This window comes from Amborella trichopoda, chromosome 1 (assembly GCF_054954075.1).
Source record: "Amborella trichopoda isolate Santa Cruz 75 chromosome 1, AtrichopodaSantaCruz75HAP2 v2.0, whole genome shotgun sequence".
Classification (NCBI taxonomy): Eukaryota; Viridiplantae; Streptophyta; class Magnoliopsida; order Amborellales; family Amborellaceae; genus Amborella; species Amborella trichopoda.
In genome coordinates, this window is record NC_142336.1 from 35,936,353 (window position 1) to 35,956,838 (window position 20,486).

Genomic DNA, 20,486 nt, shown 5'->3' on the forward strand with positions numbered 1-20,486 from the left:
AACCAGCTGGGTTGAATCCATATGGTGTAGGCCTACAATTGAGCAGGGATCAAAATGAAAAAAAGAAATTAAATATCTTTTGAATTAATGTTTTTGAATGTAAATATCTTTCAGTGAAACAAATTATTGGGTGAGATAATGGTCTTTACAATGGTGCAACCTATTTATTAGTATATTAAAAAGGGATGGTATATAATGAGACCATTTACCTTTGATACAAGGAGGTAACAATTACTTACAACTATTTGATGTTTGATGTGAAATCCGATAGCTTGGATGTGTTACAAAGTTTGAGAAATTTTTTTTTTGAGCTTTATCAATGAAATAAATGCATCCATCTAATTTCACATCCAATGGTCAAGATTAATTGTGACCACAATGTACGAAAGATAAATTGTCTCATTATATACTTTTTATATTAAAAATGGTGAGGCTATAATGAATATATAAATTTGTGAAAGTATGGAGATACCAAAATTTATATAAAGGATGTGGTTTGTATAGAGTTGAGGCTCTTAACAATCAAAGTAAAATGCACTTTCAAATAGTTTCGAGAAATGTGGTTTCAGTATTGAAAATCTTTATGATAGCCTTAAAATATATTTTATCTTTAATTGTAAAATATAAAGCTTAAAAAATAGTGTAGATCGAGCATATATATGAAAACTTGAAAATCTTGAAAATTGACAGTCCAAAAATGCTTTACAAGATGCACTATTTCCAAAACTTGAAATCTATTTTTTCTTATGTCCATGTGTCCTAATGTCGAGATGGTCAATTTGAAGATATTTGAGCATCAAAACAACCTCTTGTAGTGAAATGTTTGGGGTGGGCTCTAATTTGATTGTTTAGAGCCTCGAATCTATATAAACTTTGATCTCATATAAATGGGGTTCTAGGGCCTCAGTACATGCACCTATATTCAAATGTGGTTTCCTCTAAAAATCTATCTTAGAGATAGATTTTGTATCTAAAATTTCAAAAGTGAAATATTATGAATCATTAAAGGGGTGTTTCGAGGAAGGAAGAATCTACAGTACTTCATAGCAAGGATTGCTACGATTCTCTATATGCCGATTGTACACGATTATCAATAGATGGTGGAGATGAGCTATTGTTCTTAGCTTAAATTTCAAAAATCAGCCATCATGACTTAAAGGAGTGTTTTGAGGAAAGGAATTTTAAGTAGTCTCAATGGAGTCCTCATGAATTAATCCCTTAACTATTTAGGAGTTGGTTAGTGAAGTTTAGGGTATGATATTACATTGTAACCATTAAATTTACAAGGAAAGAACTTATGAGAAATTACATAAAAAACACATGGGTTAATCTACTCTTTCATATCTATCTTGCAAATTAGAATGAATAACTTCCTATAGTTTCTTTATCCTTACACAACTCTTTTTTAGAAACTTCTTTCTCATGAGGCTATATTTTCAGGGATTGTCTATAAAGGAACCACTTATTATTTGTTCATGGAGATCACAATCATTCTTGTCCCTTAAATTCTAAAATGGGTGGTTGTAAGAGTGCCATTGAATAGATACAAAATTCAAAAAAAAAATTCTTGGATTTCGTGACTCGCCTAAAGCCATCAAATTTGACATTTAATGAGTGGGATTGATTGTGACCTCCATGTATAAAAGATAAATGGTCTCTTTATAGACAATCCCATATTTTCATGGAAAATTGTTTCATGCGGGCTGGACCACATATATACATATGCAATCCAGAAAATGTAGTATTCCATCTAAAAACAATGAAAACTAACGGTCCAAATGTTGTTTTACTAAAATTATTATTTTTAGTTTTTGAAATTTATTTATTTTTTCACATTCATGATCTCCATGTTAGAGATTACATATCCTTAAAAATTAGGTCTTAAAATCCATCTCAAAATAGACTTATTAAGAGGCCCGCATTTTTACATATATGGGCATGGCCGCATAAAAACCGGATCCTATTTTCATTCAAGTTTTGCATCTTCTCTTTTATGTATATCTTCCAAAACAGAAAATGTAGGACTTCCTAAAATTTGTGTATGCATCCATGTAGACCTCACTTCTCTCTGTCTCTAATTGGGCTAGATGTGGCTATATTTTTAAATTATTTTTGTATCTTTTTTCAAGTCTATCTTCCAAATTAGACAATATAGGACCTCCTAAAATTTGTGTGTATACAGAAATCCATGTGGATCTCCAACAATTTGTGTATGCTCTCTCTATATTTTGTCCTAAACTACTTCTATTTTCAAAGTACCTACCCTGAGTTATTTCAGAAAGATAGGATCCCTTTTGATTCATGTGACCCGTGTCTATTCCCTAACTGTGCCTTAATAATAAGTATATAGATGTGATTGCCAATAGGGAACAATCAAACTCAAAAGATAAAATAGTAAAGTAACATTAGAACTTGCAATAAGGGCTTAGTGGCCAGAGTAGGGTAACAATTAAAAGATGAAAAAATAACCTTTGCCAAGAATAAAGGGGTAAGATATTCTAAAAAGCAGTATACACTATGTACAAATGGGACGCCATGAAGTTAATCTGATCCTTTTGGTCATAGTAAGAGCGTGGCCATCAGGTTATTGCCATCCCATCAAGGGTTTAAGAGGGATCCCATTAAGGGTTGGATAGGGTTGGGAGGGAGTGGGTCTTACTGAAAAGTCATTAATTAATAAGAGCATGACCTTGGGGTTTATAACTATCCAATCAAGGGCTGGACAGGTCGGAGGGAGTGGATCTTACTAAAAATCATTAATTAATATGTATATCCTGAACTGTTCCATCACCATCCAACCCATTGATTGGAGGGTCATAATCCAAATGCTCATGTCATTATCATGACTATATGGATCATATTATATGTTTCCATACATGAAAGCAAATTTTGATTGGAACTGAGTACTTGGGTAAAACGAAGGTAAAATGTTGAATCTATGTATGCATATTTTGTATAAAATTTTGATTTTTTTATGATAATTTGGTGAGCTTTTATTGCGTGTGCCTCATTCTTGTATATGTCCCTTTCGTTTATTTTTCTAAATCTTTTTATTTAAATGATTTTTAAGCATTTTTATTTTAAATAATTTTTTAATTTTGTAGTCCCTTTTGAGCTCAATGCACTTGTTCGAGTAACTCAGCTCAGGCAGGGCTCCAGTTCAAAGATTGAGCCGATTTTTTAAACCTTGATTTTAAGTTTCAAATCTAGATCATGAATGTAACTTGTTAAACATTAGCATATGCCAAGAGCTTGCCTAAGTGAGCGCTTATAGCAAAAGACGACCACCTTGGCTCATGGCTGCCTAGGCCTATCTGGTTTGGTAGCCTACCTACACTATCTAGGTGGATAGACAATCGAAATTTTGAACACTGACTTTAATTATATAAAGTTTGCAATGGAGGTAAAAAACATTTACAAGAGATTATGCACGCCACTGTTGTACGTCATTTTTGACGTACCTACATCCCTGGTGCAAATAAGAAGAGAGCCAGTGACAACCTAGTCCTACTAGTACCCAAGACACCGCCAAACCAAGGGAACATTGTAGAATAAGTCTAACACTAAGCAATCTTGAAAAAAGTGCTCACCGCAGAAAGAGACCTTATAACTACAGCTTATGTTAGGGGCTTCAAAACAATACCAGACCACTGCCACTGCATCCAGAACATTGAAAAACCCCCAGGGACCAATTTTGGGCTCAATCAGACCTCCCATGAATATTTTGGGCTCACATTACCACAAAACGGATAAGTTGTACATAATTGCGATGTGACCTCATCAAACCAGTCCCGAATCATGGAGGTTGTGATTCTTCACATCTCGAGATGACGTGCGAACGCCTACACAATGTTCGATTGGAATCAGAACAAGCTCAAATTTGGACACAAGCTAGGTGTCGATGACCTGGTCATTTTGACATATGGCACACGTTGTGATGTGACTTAGAATAAAAAACTTTTCTAGAGAGAAGATGATCCTGAAACCATGTAAATCAGAACTTTTTGAAAAAAATATATCTCGAACTTCGTGAAGCAATGACTCGAGATCTGTACATCGGATCATCGTAAAAATAGATCCTATGAAACCATATCACGAAGGGCTGCAAGCTAGTATAAATGTTACACTCAATATAAGGTCGGATACATCGGAAATTCCAAGGTTGAAGAAAGCAAGATCGTCCGGTCGCCAGATGCCCTTTCGGCGATATCTCGAATTCAGAAAGGACTTCAAACAAGAACCAAAACGCACAAAATTTGGTGTAAAACGACTGTGGTAGTCTCCTTTTTTAATTGCAATTAAAATAAAGACTCAAAACACTATGGATCGCATTGCATTGAAGACCAAAGTTCACGATCTAGTCGGATTTCTCCCTCTCAGGAAAAGTCCACCTGAAAACGATCAAAGGATATCAAACTTGTTTGAATCAAACAAGCATCAAGGCTACGATGATGGATTGTCTGAATCACTGTCATATACATCCAAAAAAGCTTCCAAGATCTAGCAATGGTGAAAGGCCCCTCAAATAGGGATGATTTTGTCATTAGCACAAAAGTTTAAGGGGTATTTTGGTCATTATTCTTAAATTCGGGATTTCATTGTAGTTTCTTTTAATTATTATTAAGCTTAGTTTTGAGCATCCACCCCTATTCGGTGACTCCTCTATATAAACTAGCTTTGGTCAAATGTAAACAGGCCGGATCATTCATTAACGAAATAGAGGCATTAAGCTCGTTTCTACTTGTCTTTTTCTCCTAACTTTTGATCCAACGCCAAAAAGAGAGAAAACTACCGGTAGCCCACCCTAGCTGTGCCGCTTCATTCTCTCTCCCTCTCTTCATTCTTTCTTCTCTCTCTTCACTCGGTATTTTCCTGGTACAGTAACCCGTGCTTGCGGCATACCCGCAATCCCGTCTCTTTCCCCTTGCATCTCTAGCGTAAACGCAACAAACCTGCGACACCGCATAACATCCCGCTATCCGACATACACTCGTCTCAATACCTTTCAAGGTCAGCCTAAGAGTTCCAACTGTCATACCATCACTCTAACTTCCTCTCCGTATAGTCGAGTTGAGTTGTGAGATACGCATACTTTCTCTCCCTTAGACACTGGGGAGGAGTCTTCCTCAGCTGATAGTTGAGAGAGTTCTAACCCTTTGGTTGCCTTGATCGTCCGAGCACATAGCGTTTGCGGGGACCTCACCTTATTTCTGTCTAGCTAGGCTCTCGTTTGAGTGAACTTTAATAGAGGAGTACAATCGAATCTGCATTTAAGTCTTTTCGTATGAGTTATTTCTCGTTGTTTTAATTTAGTACTAGTTGAAAATTTTTTTATAGGTTACCTCTCATTTCTCTCAACAATGTGGTCGAAAATACATTGAATTACAGCACCCAAGCTAAAGAGCATAGCGATCAATGTGCTTGCTCGAACTTGCTCTAGTATGGGATGTTAGTAAAACTGGAGTACAGTCAAGTAAATGTATATCTCTAAGATGAACAATTTAGTGTCTACCATGCTTCAGAAGTTGGTCTGCACCCACAATAATTTGAACATTTGAAAGCGGTAGTTGAGGATGGAAGCTAATGACTAGAACTAATAAACCTGGATCTTATATGTATGGAGGATCAAGCAGAGGAATGGTTGGTGGAATTGGAGGAGCTACTTCCTGATAAGAGGGCAATGCAAGAAACCATTGTTATCACAATGAAGGAAGAAGAAGAAGGTGGGAATCAACAAATAGAAGCAAGAGGTAAACAAGTTGAGGGAAGAGCACAACTTGAGGATCCAATGAGAGATGTACAAGGAGATGTACACGGATAAAAGGGAGATGCAGGATGAGATGGAGGAGAAGATGGTCGGGATGCTTCTTCTGATACCACCCAAACAGATGTTAGTGGCAATTGAGGGAAGCCTGAGTCTGAGCTCAAGCAATAGGGTGGGAGCAACAACAAGTAACCAAGATCCATAACTGGTAGTCCTTCCTAAATTGATATGGATATACTGAGGGTAGAGGTGACAACTCAGTTTCTAAACTGGCAGACTCGCAGCTTGAACAATTCGAATTCGCTCAGCACAATGATGATCATGATAGTCAAATGGCTCCAAGCCACCTCATAGCTCACATTGATTTTCGATCATATAATTTGACTTATCCTTCTATATTTTATTTACTCCATTCTAGAGTGTGAAATTAATACTCAGTTAGGAACTGAATTATTAGTATCTATTAGTTCTTGAAATTACATAAAAATAAATGCTATAGTGATGCCTTTTTTTTTTTCACTCAATGTCACTTGGTATGATGGTAAAAGGCTCGGGTAGCCAGCGCAAGAGCATGGGTTCGAGTCTTGAGAGCTGCCACTTTGTGCATAAACCAAAGGTCAGCCCATCCCTCTCGAGACCCTGCTTAGGCGGGACCAGCATCGGGTTATGGCCCTTTTAGTGATGCTTTTTTTTCACAAACTGAAATTAACCTACTTTAAAAAAAACTTTAAGATAAGTTTTTAGGTTAACTTCAGCTTCTGACAAAGAACTAGCAATCCAACTTACCTTTTTAGGTGATAGAGTTGGATCCCGTTCCTGTATTTTAAACACTGGAATATACTATCGTTTTTGGTGAAAATATCCATGATGATTCACTACTTAAATTTGATTGAGATAACAGAATGGGGGGATCCTAAAATAAAATATTTGTAAAATGCAACATTAAATAAGAGTAAAAGCTTCATCTAAGGGTGCAATGCCCTGGCTCCGTGATTAAAAGAAACAGCACTAGCATCCAAGGTTCAAATTCCAGCTTACCACCCATTCGAAAGCAAAACAAAGCTTCACATAAGTGGTGACTGAACAATCACGAATTGCATCATTCTTTCAAAAGTTTCATAAACCAAGCAATACTTATTTGGTGGTCAACAAGGAACACACAATAATTCTCATACATAAACACATTTTAAACAGACTCACAAACAAAGCACAAACTTTTGGTGCCCATAATTAAAATGTTAATTTAGGAAATGGAACTACACCAACACTAGGCCCTATTGAAGTTTCTGACACTCTAAAGAAACAAGTAACAGAAAATTATATCAATTAACTCATATGATCAGCCTAAAAAATCAATAATCATTCCAATAATATCCTCCCAACATATATAAACCAAGATTCAGAGTCCAAAACATGAATGGAACTGCAGATTGTTACGAAAATTAAAAAATAAAAGACCCCATGTTATTTTCTCACAATTAAATCAAGGGTGCGGTTTGTATAGAGCCTAGGCTCTAAGCAATCAAATTAGAGTCTACCTTCAAATAGTGTCAAGAAATGTGGTTTCAATACTGAAAATCTTTGTGATAGCCTTAAAATATATTTTCATATTTATTTATAAAGTTTAAAGCTTCAAAAATTGTGTAGACCGATAGATCTATGAAAACTTCAAAACTTGTGTAGAACGATAGATCTATGAAAACTTGAAAATCTTGAAAATTGACAGTCCTAAAATGCGTTACAATATACACTATTTCTAAAATTTGAATTTTTTTTTGTTATGTCTATGTATCTTGATGACGAGATGATCAATTTTAGGATATTTGAACATCAAAACAATTTCTTTTAGTAAAAGTTTTTAGGTAGGCTCAAATTTGTTTGTTTAGAGCGTCGGCTCTACATCAACTTTTCCCTTAAATCAAAGAAGGCACGTGAGAAAGTTTGTTAATCCACCAAAAGAGAAAAAAATGGCCAACTACTGTAGCTAAAGGGAAATAGAGGTAGAGGCGCCCATAAGAAACGTTCTTAAAGTCCTTAGTGGAGAAGGGAGCTCCATTGGAGGCTTCCAGCGTAGCAGCGGCCATGGGACGAAAGACAAAGTTCTTAGTTCTGGTTAGAAGCTTCCTCTTCGAGAGATAAGGATGAGAGAGAATGGATGGTTTTGAAGTTGGGATAGAAGTGGTGCTGATGGGTCGTTAGAGTAAAGAAGCAGGAAGAGAGAGAAGAGGCCACCATGAGTGAACGTTAGAGAGAGAGAGGAAGATCGCCATTATCTGAAATCTGAACAGACAGAGAGAGGAGGGTCACCCTTATCTCAAATTGAACAGCATTGCAGTAATGGTCGATTATTGCTTTTATTTCATTATATGCTCGGCGCGAACATGTTTTCCTTTTTCTCACGGAAACCTCACGCAAATGTTTATATAAGGTTGCAACCTTAGATGCACCACTAAAATCCATCCAAAAAAGTTGTTTTTAATGTTGAAAGACCATTTAAATCATGTACATTCCATTTATTAGAAAAGATGATCATTTGATAACTTACAGTTTAAATGGTATTACTAGAGGGATAAAATTACTACTCCAGTGACATTGTCATTTTCTAGCCCTAATCACTTCAAGATAAATATTGATGGGCTTCCTTGCATAACCCACGTCAAGCAGGGGGTAGTGTTATTAGGAATTCTGGTGGTGCTTTTATTGCAGCATTTACCAATCTTTTTGGAATCGCCTCTAATAATTATGCGGAATTTTACACTTTAGAAGAATGATTAATCCTAGCTAATCAGCTATAATTCTACCCTATTCAAATTGAAAGTGACTCAACATTGCTCGTTAATGTTATTCATGAATGCTGGCGACCTCTATGGAAGTTACACACAGTGGCAGTAAATAGTCGACAACGTCTCTCTAAGTGTGGGTGGTCCATTTCCCACATCTTTCGTGAAGCCAATTTGGTGGTTGATATTCTTGCAAAAAGGGCTACATCTTATCAAAAAGTTATTGTTTGGTGTTCTCGTCCGCCGGATTTTATTTGTCGTGCTTTAACTCATGATTTGGCATAGGTGCCTATTCTAGGGTTTTACGATAATGAGCTGTAAAATTTCTATTTCTTGCTTATTAATGAAAAATGGGTAGGGGGCCTTCTCCCCCAATGACTTACCAAAAAAAAAAACCTCTAATTGATCTTCTCGAGATCTATATATATATAAATTTTGAGTCCATAAATAGTACATCTTGCAACACATTATCCAGACTATCTATTTTCAATATTTTCATATATTATTTAGGGAAAAGTTTATGCTCTAAACCATCAAATTAGAGCCAACCTAAAAACTTTTACTAGAAGAGGTTGTTTTTTGTCCAAATATCTTCAAATCGATCATCTCGACATCAAGATGAATGGACATGAAAAAAAAAGGATTTTAAGTTGTGTAAATAGTGTATTTTGTAACGTATTTTTAAACCGTCAATTTTTAAACCGTATTTTTAAACGTATTTTTAAACGTATTTTTAAACCGTATTTTTAAACGTATTTTTAAACCGTCAAGATTTCAAGTTTTCATAGATCTGCTTGATCTACACTATTTTTTAAACTTTAAATTTTGTAATTAGAAATAAAAATATATTTTAAGGCTATCACAAAGATTTTCAATGTTGAAACCACATTTTTCGACACTATTTGAAGGTAGAATCTAATTTGATTGTTTAGATCTTAGGTTCTATACAAACCACACCCATTTATTTATAGATCTATTTGATTTTAACCATTTTGGAGTTTAAAATTTCATAATTAGAATTGAAAATAGATTTTCAGATAGAATGTTTTGCACCAAAATGATATTTTATTGAATTTGGAGGTGCGTATTGGATTGTTTAAAATTGCAACCTTATAAAAGGGTGAGGTTTGTATAAAGTTGCCTCCTTATACTGTAGAAGTCAGGTGCACCTATAAAATTTACTTAGAGATATCGTTTCGGCATCGAAAATTTTATGATGGCTTCAAAATCTCTTTTATCTTCAGTTAGAAAATTTAAAATTAAAAAAAACGGTACAAATTGAGCAGATCAATAAACACTTGAAATCTTGAAAACAGACGGTCCATATGACTTTTTAAAGATGTACTATTTTTTGAACTTGAAATTCTTTTTTTTCTTCATGTCCATTTATCTCAAGGTCGAGATGATCAGTTGGAGCATTCTCCTATGTGGAAACACTCTCCACTGTAAGAATTTTGAGATGCACCTTTCCTCAACAGTATAAGGTTGCAACCTTATGAAAACTTTTTCCCATATAGAAACTACTCCCGATAAATATTCTACTTCACCAAACCTCGCTAATGTTAAGAAATAAAAGCAAAAAAATTGCTTTTGAAACTAAATACCCCAATGTGCTGGACTTGCACAATTTCAATATAAGCTAATTCAACGCTTTTTTTTTTTAGACTGACATAATTTGAATATCAAAAGCCGGTTCATCACAATTTGTGTCGGACCAACACATTTTGAAGATAAAAAGCTAGTCCAACACATTTTTGTGCCTAACAGGCACATGTTGCGCATGCAACAGGGGTTAAACTTGGGGGGATTTTCGTCCTAAAAGACCCTACTTTATAACTCAGGAGGTGGATAGCAAAAATAAAAAAGTTTTGAGATTAGGGGTATGATTTACAAAGTATTGAGAGCGTTACGTCTATAAGTAAGATAAAGGGAGGTTACTACAATCTCCCCTCATTTTAAAACTTTAAAGCAATGGTTTAAAAACCGGATCGGTGACTCGGATCGGGCTTTTCAAAAACCGATCGGGATCGGCTAATCGGCGATCCGGATCGGAATCGGGTGAATCGGTCAGAATAAAGCTTCAAAAAAATCCGAAAAAATTATTAAAATTCATTATAAATATTGGTTTTTAGGAATTCAATAAAAAATGAGGGTACTCCATTAAGAATTTTCATGTTTTTGAATGAATATGGGAAATATTGATATGTTCTTTCCCTGCATGAACCGCCATTCAGCATTTAATTTACAGTATTTCGTGCTCATCCCTACACTGTTGCTGTTGGGACTCGATATATGAATAATATGGTTGGGATAGGGTGGCCTCAGAATCATCATCTCTCTCGTTTTCTCTTTGAATAATATGGATTAAAAAAAAAAAAAAACAAATTTTCAAAAAAATCGATCATGGATTAAAAAAAAAATCACAAATTTTCAAAAAATTCTATCATGGATTACAAAAAAAAATTCGATCATGGATTAAACAAAAAAAATCACAAATTTTCAAAAAATTCAATCATGGATTACATAAAATTCGATCATGGATTACATAAAATTCGATCATGGATTACAAAAAAAAACAAACAAAAAAAACAAAAAATTCAATCGTGGATTACAAAAAAAGAAAAAAATAGTTCGATCATGGATTACAAAAAATTCAATCATGGATTACAAAAAACTCTATCATGGGTTACAAAAAAAGCAAAAAACAAAAAATTCAATCATGGATTAAAAAAAAACAAACAAACATTTCGATCATGGATTACAAAAAAAAAACAAACATTTCGATCATATATTACAAAACATTCGATCATGGATTACAAAAAATTCTATCATGGGTTACAAAAAAAAAAAAAAAAACAAAAAAATCGATCATGGATTACAAGAAAAGAAAACAAACATTTCGATCATGGATTACAAAAAATTCTATTATGGGTTACAAAAAACCCAAAAATTCGATCATGGATTACAAAAAAATCTATCATGGATTACCAAAAAAAAAAAAAAAAAAAAAAAAAATTCCGTATGGAATCGCCGATTCACTGTTCGGACTCGCCGATTCCGTACAATGAATCGGCGATTCACTGTACAGAATCGTCCCGTTCTCTCTAGAACCGGACGATTTCCGATTTTTGGGCGATCCGGTTCCTTTTTCACTATTTCCGAGTCGAACCGGGCGAGTCCGGTTCGACTCGGCGTTTTTTAAAACGCTGCTTTAAAGCGTGTCTAACGCTTATTGTTCTTGTGTAACCTGTAGCATCCGAAGTGGGGTTAACCAGGTGGACAAGCAAAAACTCCAGCTGCAGATTTTACAGAGGAAAGAAATTTTAGGGTTGTTGGTCCATAGTATTCATTTGAACCTTCAACTAAATTATTGACTTATGGATTGGGGGGAAGGGCTCAAAGGGCCTTAAAAATGGTCTCAAAAGACATTTAACAAATAGCTCTAAAATTGCTTTTTTGGTGGTCTAAAGTCTAGACCAATTCTTATAGATCTAAATTAATAGACACATGAGAATTGTATATAGCCAATAACTTCATACAGCAAGAACTAGGTTTGCTACCCTGATGGACCAGCAAAGAGGATTCTTTCAATTGATGGAAAAAAGATTTGGTTCATGCTTCATATTATTCATTTAGAATTCCACATAAATCTAGGGGGTGGAGGGCTAAAGAAAGCTTGAAACGATTCTAATCCATTACAAAATCAATCTCCATAAATATTTTAGGAAATATATCATTAAAATGGTCAAACCATTTCAAGAAATCAATATAGGTGGTTAAGTCAACAATTTTACCGCTTTGTTTTGTTTTCATTCATCTGGGTACCACCTCAAAATTGTGCTTATAAAGTACATAAATTGCCCTTTGAGTTTGGGTCCATCATGGACCTAATGCGGTCGGGTTGGTTCGGGTCAAGGCCCATTCGATATGATATTTATATAAAATATTTATGTATATATACACCATTATTTATAAGATATTTTTTAATAAACTTTATTTTTGCTTATCTAGACCTGGCCCCAACACAACCTGGACATGGTTTGAGTCAATTCTAGGTCTAGTTATGACCCAGTTGGATCAGGTCAGGGTTGAAGACGACCGAACCCAACTGACCCATTAATGCCCCTAATAGTAGGCTACACCGTGTCATTAACTCCTAGCCCAGTTGGGCCATCGAGCATGGAGTTAGGCCTTAGCCCTCAGGCCAAAATTTAGGGGCCCGGCCTAGGTTTTATAGGACTAGATTGTCGGGCCAGGCCAAGCGAGATGGTCCATTGCCGCCTGTACCAATGCAGGCAAAGCGCAAGCACGTCTCAATGCTTGCGCATTTGCATACACAGTCTTAAACGTCCTTGCATGCATGCTCACGTAAGCTTTCTCTATCATCAGTTTAAAGAACACTAGGTGAATTGCGTGCAATCGCGCGTAAAATTTAGAATTGATTGTGGAATAGTGCTCAAATATTCAAGGCAAATGTTTATATAGAGCCGATGCTCTAAACAAGCATAAAAACTTTCACTTGAAGAGGTTGTTTTGGTACCCAAATATCTTCAAATGGATCATGTCGACATCAAGATGCATGGATATGAAGAAAAAAAAAGGATTTCAAGTTTTGAAAATAGTACATCTTGTAGTACATTTTTTTACCGTCAATTTTTAAGATTTTCAAGTTTTCATAGATCTACTTGATCTCCAATATTTTTGAAGCTTTAAATTTTATAATTAGAGATGAAAATATATTTTAAGGCTATCACAAAGATTTCCAATATTGAAACCACAATTCTCGACACTTTTTAAAGGTAGGCTCTAATTTGATAGTTTAGAGCCTCGACCCTATACAAACCGCACCCATTATTCAATGACCAAAGAGATCTATTAGACAACTGTTTAATGTTAGATAATAAAAAGTACAAAAGTCGTTTTCTTAATTGCTATTTATTACAAACTTTTAAAACCAGCCATAGAAGTTTTTTATTTTTGTGTTAAAAAAAACTTTAATGTGATACTGATTTTTTGTTTTGTTAAGAACTGTAGGGTAAAAATAGTTGGAACAATACTCTTAGGGGGAAAAGAAAAAAAAAAAACTTCTCCAATAATTTATTATTTTATATTGTAAAAATCCTTAAATAAATATGCTAATGTGCCATTGAAAATTGAAATCATTTAAAATTTATAAGTTAAAAATAAGAAAGATTTTAAAACTAATTTTTTATTGTGAAACGTATGATTTGAAAGGAAAGTTTAAAAATATGGGAAAGTAAAAGTAGTATTAAAATAGAAAATGTCAAAAATAAGAAACTTAGCCATGAAACTATTTTTATATAGAAATAAAAAAATTAGCCATAAACTATTTTTTAAGCATAAAGTATGCACTTCAAATTTTCGATTTTCAAAAAAAATGAAAGAAAGAATAAAATTATTATCGGGTTTTTTTTTTCATAAAACATAACTTTATTTCCTCATTGAGGCTATGACCCTTAATAGAGAAGAATGACGGATTAGAATTCGTGTAGCCGACCTCAATTAATTGGGAAGATGTTATGATGATGATATGACATAACTTTTTTTTACTATATATTTAAGTGGTAATAAAGCATAACAAAGTAAAAAATATTTGAAAGCCTAAAAATTTTAAATTCAAAATTTCATAATTTAAATATTAGAAACCAGTTTGGTAATTTTAAATATTTATTAATTTTTATAAAATAACCAAAAAGAAATAACAAAATGGAATAAACAAGTTAAACACACTTATAAAAATTTCATGGAAATTTTGAAATTCATAATTAATTACTTTTAACAAAAAAAAAAAAAAAAGAGTTACCAAATCACACTCATTTATGTAGGGCTAGGAATGGGCCAGGTTGGGTCCGAACATAAACCCCCTGGACTCAGATCTAGACCCAAAATTTATTTTGATGACCTGGACTCTGACCTTGACCTTGACCCGATGGGTTAAACATAAAAAAAACAAAAAAATAGATAATAAAAAATCCCCCTAAAAGCATGTAACTAAAATTACCAAAAAATACTAAAAATTATCAACAACAGATAACCAATATTGCATAAAATTATGTTCGGATTAAAAGTTTTAAAAACTTAAAAAAATATACATATTAATATGTAATCTTTATTAATTTATATATAAATTTTTTTATAACATATTAGAGTAACCGGATCATGTCTCTATCAATACCCGAACTAGTGTTCACAAAGTCGAATTGGAACGGTTAACCGGACATGGGGCGGAAGCAGTTTAACTGGCCTAACCGGTAAGCTAGCCGATTCATTCGTTCTAATCGGGTAAGTTCTTGGCGGTCAAAAAATTGTTGGAAAAAAAAAAAAAGATTAAAAAAAGTCTGCTAAAAAATGAAAAGCACATAAAGAACGATTAAAACAAAGCATATTCAAATGAAGTTGAAAATTGATGAAAAAAATGGATATTTTTAAAATTTTTCAAAAAAGAGGGGAAAATATAAAAGTGAGTATTAATGACCAAAACAAATTTTAATTTTTACCATGAGAAGAATATTAAAAAATATATTACAAACCAAATTATTTATTTTTGGATATTGTATGCTATTAAAACAGTGTTATAAGCATGAGTGTTTGAATAACAATTATTCATCTTTAAAACAAACCAAAAATATAATGGTTTGTTTAGGACCTTTGATTTCTAATTTAGATAATTTGGAGATTAATTGATCCATGAGTGTTTTATTATCATCACCTATATGAAATTTTTCTTTATTCAAGTCAGGAGGAGGTTTAAAAAATAATTGTTTCTTCTCTTTATAGATGGGTGGATGTAATAAGTTTTCTATTCTACTAGTTTTTTGACCAAGTATATGAAGGTAAAGATTTGTATAATTATTTTGTTCAATTATATGGGGAAGCAATTCTATACGAGCTATATTTGCATTATTTAGTTTATATGGTGTTGCTACGGTTTCGTATACAACCATTTGGGTTAAAGTTGAGGTTGAGGATTCTATATTTAATCCTGTTGTGGCAGAGGCTTTAGTAGCAACTCCTTGTATTTTCAAGCTTTGTTCAGGAGGATGTATGGCTTTAATTGTATTTCCTTCAGTAGTATTAAATACTGTATATTGGGTTTCTAGTGTATTTATTTCAAAATCAGGAATAGGTATACCCTTTTGGCTTAAAATGTCTTTTAGCCAATCGAAAAAACATGTTCTTTTATTTCCCTTGTTTCTCCATTTGTTAAATCTTTTGTGAAATAATTCCACTAACCTAGGTTCAAAAGTTTTGACATACCATTCTCTGATATTTTTATTTTCTAGGGATAAAAAATCATTTATGATATATTCTTTATCAAATGTTTCTTCAAGTTGTAATACTTGAATGAACTCTGCTTCAGCAGGTTCTTCTTGAGCTTCTTTGTATTGCAGAATAATGATATTATCAGGTGTCCTTAGTAAGTCAGTAATTTGTGGTTTTATTGGTGTTGATGGAATATGTATGGTAGAAGGGATCCTATTATATGTAGTAACAGACTTTCTTGCTGGTTCTGATTCTCGGAAAGAATAATTATTTGAAGTTCCTGAGATGGATGCATCATCTAGTGTAATTCTATTTTTTGGGGTGAATTGAATTTCAATATTTCCATTTGTATAAATGATTTTATCTGGAATGTTTTGAGTAGATATTTGTGATGGTTGATTTTCATTATGGATAGACCATGTTTGGGGTAAAACAATATCTAACCATGATATTGGTTTTGGTATAATTGTATTTGATTTTTCCATATTGGTTTGAAAAAATATTGTTTGTCCTCTCGTATCTATTTGAAGTACATTTGGACATAATGTATTCATCACTTTATAATAAATTCGATAAACAATGGCTATATTTTGAGAACCTAACATCATATTAAATCCTTAAGTTGTGAGATTTAAAGATAAAACATTTAAAATATTTGGATCTGTAAGAGATACAGAATAATTGGGAAAACAATTGAAATATATTGGTCCACTATATAAACTAGATTCGACCATTCCCAATAGTGAATCAGAAAATCTATTATGCCTAGTATCTCGTAAGTAGACTAGGATAGAATTATTTAGTCCTAAACGAGTCAAAGGTTTGACAGCTATTTGAATTAATCCTATATGTAAATATTTATAATTTTTGTTTTTATGGACTTGTAATAGTTTTTGAGACAGTAGTTGAAAGTCTTCTTGATTACTTGTAACAGAGAGAGTCTCTTTTACTGTTTTAATAGCATATCCGATTTTTAGATCGAATGTGCCTTTCTTATAGACATCTGATATTGGAACTTTAGGTGTGTTCCAATTTTGTATTTGGTTTTCAATATCATTAATAATAATTTCTTCTTTGTTTTTTATTCTTAGAGTTCTATTAGTTGTACTAGTTGTTTTATCCGTCAGATTTTTAATAAATTTTTCCATTATTAGGTTGCGGTTGAGTGTTATTTGGACAGTCCTCTTCGACTACCTCTTACGTCTTCTAGACCTCAGCGACTCTCCTGGCCTAAACGGTCAACTGATTGGGTGTCCTGAGCATCTCTAACCTCAATTCTCGGACCAACTTTCTTTAATGGATGATTTATTAAGTTTCCTAAAATAGAAGAACTAGTATTAACTTTTAGATCTCTAAAACAGGGCTGGCTCTGATACCATTTTTTGTCGTAAGATCTACCCTAAGTTTTTACTATTACTTATCTTAAAGATGAAAAGATTACAGTGTTATAAGCTATTAATTGTTGCAGAATAGTAACATAGTATGGAAACACAAATAGAATAATTAAAACAGAAAGCCAGGATATATCAAATATGATCCAAGAAGTATGAGTATAGTCACAGATTTTGAATGTAAAGACAAATTTAAATTACATAACTTACTGATTACATATACAGAGACTTGCACACTTTTTCCACTCAGAAGGATAGTAGGAAGGTAAGGAAGATAGATTACAATCACACATTCTAAAATAAAGAAGTCATATAGAAGTTACCGACTTTGATGATGTACAAATGACTGAATGAATGTAGATGACTAACCTACTGTCTCCAGAAAGAGAGAAGAAGAAGAAGAAGAGAGGATATGAGAGAGCATATGAGAGCTTGAGTATGCTGATGATGCTTCGTTGAGTCCTTGATGCAGTCTGCCTTCTTCAACTGAGAGAGTGGGTATTTATAGATGAACGATGAAGGAGTACTTGTGGCTGAGAGAGGATAGCGTAGCGATGAAGGAATGCTTGTGGCTGAGAAAGGATAGCGTAGAGACGAAGGAACTCCAGTGATGATGAAAGGATAAGGTATCCACTGAAGAGGGGTACGTGGCAGGTGCAGGAGATAGCTGGGCGTCAGTGACAGCGATGGATTGCGATGGCGAATCTTTGGTGTGTCTGTGGGAGCGGCATGTGCGAGTGACGAAGAAGGAGAAAGAGACACGTCGGTCGAGGTGTGAGCGTTATGTGACCCGAAATTAGTCACATCAATCCAAACGGGAAAAAAGAGGCATCTTTACTATTGGAGATGTTAAAGAAGGGAATCTTTCTGTCGAGGTATCTGCTTTATGCTGGTGAGGTCATATCAGCGAACTGTGGAGGCATCTGCTTTATGATGGTGAGGTCCTATCATAGAACTGTGGAGGCATTTTGTAGTTAGGCTAGTCGTCATATTGAGTCATATCGGGCCGGGCTAAGCATCGGGTCTTTAGCTGAAGTCGTCAAACAAGAGATTGCCGGATTGAACAGTTTCTTCAGATGTAGTTGGTGCATTAGTATCGGGAGCAAATATTTTAAGAAGATTTTGCTCTAATTCTTCCAGGGTAGCATTAGGGTGTGCTTGTTTCATTTTCTTCAGATATGCTGAGAAAGTGGGTAAACTGACTGTATTATATGCTGGTGGGTTTAGAATGTTGGTTTGAGGAGGTATTCATTTCAGGGGTAAAGAGGCAGGGCCAGTACTAAAAATATCCCACCATTTGATTTTAAGGGTTTTGTCACGTTTGGGAATATACTCATAATTATTAGTATTATTTTCAGCAATAGAGTAATCCCATTTTAGGATCCAAGCTATTTGGTAGATAGCCATGAAGTAGAGATGGAAATCATCTAGGTCGGTACAAGTATTATGTTGTGCAAATTTTGTCTGCAAAGCTTGAAAAGCATCTGGTAAGATTTACGCCTGTGATCCCCATAGTAAAAACCAATGGCGGAACCAACTTGGAAATATTTCAAGAATAGGGAGTTTAAATTATAAATACCAGGAATGAGTATTATTTGGATTCTGGTAAAAGAATACTTTATGCCAGGCTTCTATGTACTCAGAATATTTATAATATTTATATTGAAATTCTGGATTCAGTAACTTTTTTCCTCGAAGAGGATTGCATCCCCAATCATCATACGAAAGTAATTTTTTAATTTGAAATTTGGAGTAAGCATATACTTTAGTTGTACCTTGATAAAAATGAACAATTGAAACCGAACCGGTTTACATAAGAATAGCTTCATACCATTCACAGGTTTTGACTCCGTATGATGGATTTGGGTGGTTCACAAGATAAAGGGGAGCTAATTTATTTGGGTCAAGTTGTGCATGATTATCAGAAATAGGTATATTTATTAAGAAGACTGTGTTTATATAGACTGATTTGGCAGCAGTAGAGGTTTGCTTATTTGGGTATGTTGCCGGGGAAAACGCCGGATTTGGAGTTTGTATTGGACTTTGAGGAGGAGTTTGAATCAAGTATTCAGGTATATTTGAGAATCTGAGAGGTGACATAGGTGTTAGACTCAAAGAGGGGTGAATGGGCATAAGGGGCCCAAACATATTACTTGGTACGAAGTCCATAGGTTGTTTTCCTTTTTTGGTATTTGAAGACTGGGGATTATTCATATTGTTATTCTTATTGGCAATAAAAAGTTGCAAACCGTAAGATGAAAAACCGTAGGATGAAACCGTATCGTCCTTAGGGTGCGTTGGGTAGGTGCGGTCCCCCCTGTAAAAATTCACGGGTGAGAAAGTCAGGTAAAGAATTTGTAGAACCGTGAAGATTCTCAATAGAGAAATCAAAAGCAGATAAAATAGCTTGCCATTGGGCGAATATTTGTTTGGATACAAGGTTTTGAACATCTTTTTGCAGAATGTCTTTGGCAGCTTTACAATCAGTACGAATAAGAAAATGTTGATTTAAAATGTCAGTTTGAAATTTACAAACACAGTGAATAATGACAAGTAATTCTTTTTTGACGGTAGAATAATTTTTTTGTGTTGGATTTTAGGCTTTGGAAGTAAATCTTATTAATTGTTCTTTAGAGTCAATGGATTGTCTTAATATTCCACCAAGTCCTAATTCAGAAGCATCACATTCAATTATTTTAAAAGCTGTTGGATCAGATAAAGTTAAACATGGAAGTTCTTTGGCTTTAAGTTTAAGTCGTTGTACAGCCAAGGTATGAACCTCAGTCCATGGTGGAGGATTTTTTTTTAGGCGGTCATATAAAGGTTTAACGTTAAGAGCTAGATTTTGGTAAAAATCACTTATATAATTTAAACATCTTAAGAATCTCTGTAATTCAGTTTTGTCTAAAATTTTGTCAGGGAATTTATCAGCAAAAAGAATGGATCTATCAATTGGGATAATTGACCCTTGATGTATATTATGTCCTAAAAATCTTATTTTTGTTTGGAAAAGTGTTAACTTTTTAGCAGAAACGACTAACCCAGCCTTTTTAACTGTATGAATAAAGGTATGAAGATGTTTAAAATGTTGTTCAAGAGATTCAGAAAATATTAGAACGTCATCAATATATACTATCATGAATTTGTAGAAGGGATTAAATATGTCATTCATTATCTTTTGAAATTCAGACGGAGCATTTTTCAGACCAAAGGGCATAACATTCCATTCATATTGTCCAAAAGAGACATTAAATGCTGTTTTATATT